The following is a 2,175-nucleotide window of genomic DNA, read 5'->3' on the forward strand; positions in this document are numbered from 1 at the left end:
TTTCTTACTTTTCATTGCTGCACCTGTGTACAAGGATTTTATCGGACAGAGCATTTTACATTTTGCTGGAGCTTCAAATAATTTCTGTGATGGGATTGTGGTGCGATTGTGGTGGGATTTTGGGGTGTTCTTGACCACCAACTTAAGGACAAAGAAAAAAAAATAGATTCAATTAAAAATGTTTTATTTAACTTAAGTATTAGGCCTACATTTGTTTTTGTTATTCTTGATCTGTCATTGTTTTAGGTACTGCTTTGACCCACATGCAGAACACACCAGAAGACTGGAGAAGGCTTAACAGGTTTATTGTACCAGTAAGATAATGTTTACAGGAATCCGGGACCAGGAGCACCTCGACTGTATGAGGAGGAGAACAAGTAAGGTTAGTATCTTTTGGGATGATTTGTAAGTGTTAATCGGAGCTGTACGCTTACAGGTAGAAGGTGGATGAACCGCCAGGGGGGAAAGAAGGGCATGTTGTCTGGGAGTGAAGAGTACTGCCCGCAGATAATGGACTGGAGCAAAGCTAAAAACCACTTGTGTGAGGTAAGTGATTTCCAGGAGGTAGGTGAGTATGTCACTGGTGTGGGCACTTGGGGATGATGAGCACGGTGGAAGGTGAGGAGTGTTCGTTGCAGGATTTCACCGGAGAGGAGCCAGAATGCTGCCAGAGAAGAGGTTCTCTGGAATACTTGAAGTTGGCTGGAATCCAGGTAACAGACTGGAAGGAAATCCAGGACACAGCAGTCACCTGAAGAGGAGTACACAAGAATGTAAGTAACTTTCTCAAGGTAATAACAAAAGCTACAGAGGAGTTTACCACTTGTGGTTAATACTCAGGCGCCAAAGTACTGACAGCAAGCTCCTCTTATACTGCTCAGATAAGGCTTGATGAGAAACACCGGTCAAACCTCCAGTCACCATGCTCTGTCGCCACCTAGAGTGAAGCAGGTTAAGCAGCAGGCAAACAAAAAGGAGATAGGGTCTCCCAGACCCTGACATGATTATTATTTTTATGGTTGGAGAGCTCAGTTGTGGGCCCCAACTCCAACATGGGTTCGGGACAATTGCGGTTTCCAGTAACCCCCCAAAACAGATTTAGGTTATTGTAAAGATATAAATACATATGCATGTATATGTATTTTTGAAATGGGTATTATTAAACTGAACTTTATAAAAGTAAACAACCTTCTGTCATGATGTTGGTTAACTGACTGAGCATGAGCAACAATTACAGACTGGATCTGTCAGAGTGATCTGGGTAGGCACTGAGCAGGAGAGGAGAGATGTTATTGATTGTTCTGGTTATAATATAGAGAGTTGTGTAGGGCAGGACTGATCTCTGCTTACTGTAAGTAGTGGGTTATGGCTTGTTGGAGGAGGTAAGTTTTTCCTCAGAGGCCGAGTTACACAGGAGTAGTGGGACGGAGGTTCTCAGAATTGACTCTCCCGCTTTGTAATCCTCTGAGTGGCAGCGCTTCGGCTGAGCGCACGGTGTTGGAGGGTGGACAGACAGGTGAGCAATGGCTTGGTGTTTCCGAGAGGTGTTCTCTGAGTCGCAGGCCTGGAGACAGGAGAGGAAGGGAGATTCACGCTTGGATGGGCAGGGAGTAGTTCCAATAATCTCCCTGAGCATAACACAGAAAACAGGAGCATGGAATCCAGGACACGGTCACCAGAGAGATCCAGATCTATAAAGGCAGGAACAGAAAACTCGATTAAGAACTGGCTCATGAAACAAAGGAGAACTGCAGAACATGATCAAGTTACCATACTGGCAGAGATAAAGAGCTGAAACCTCCCTCCTGGTTCCTGCTCCCTAAGAAGCACTTTTGATTGGGCTCAACGTGAAACACCTGCGGAGTACCTGCCAGTCACACCCTTTAGGAAGAGAGAAACACAGCACAAACACAAACACATGCACAGAACCTCTGTGGGTATGACACTAATTTAATTTAAATATAGTCAAATTACCAGCTCAGGTGAAGCTTAGAGAGGGTCCAGCTACAGCAGTTACCTTCAGAGAAAACTGTCTTTGCTCAAGATCAAAATGAATCCAAGAAAATTGCCTTTACAAGTATTTCATAGGAAAGAACAAATTGTCAGTGTGTGAGGTTTGCTTTAAAGAGTCTTCAGGCTGTCTAAAAGCGTCCAACGAGCCCAAGAACAATCTCC

The 2,175-nt window shown here is 44.4% G+C and overlaps 1 long non-coding RNA gene across 1 annotated transcript; it reads right to left on the bottom strand.

Moving 5' to 3' along the window:
• Positions 1 to 289: 289 nt before the first annotated feature.
• On the bottom strand, positions 290 to 1,852 carry LOC124869014. The gene is made up of 5 exons (XR_007038453.1): positions 1,776 to 1,852; positions 1,351 to 1,691; positions 857 to 937; positions 435 to 751; positions 290 to 357 (listed from the first exon to the last, which is right to left on the bottom strand). It is a non-coding gene; the product is annotated as an uncharacterized LOC124869014 (long non-coding RNA).
• Between the last annotated feature and the right edge of the window lie 323 nt (positions 1,853 to 2,175).

This window comes from Girardinichthys multiradiatus, chromosome 5, assembly GCF_021462225.1.
Source record: "Girardinichthys multiradiatus isolate DD_20200921_A chromosome 5, DD_fGirMul_XY1, whole genome shotgun sequence".
Taxonomy (NCBI): Eukaryota; Metazoa; Chordata; class Actinopteri; order Cyprinodontiformes; family Goodeidae; genus Girardinichthys; species Girardinichthys multiradiatus.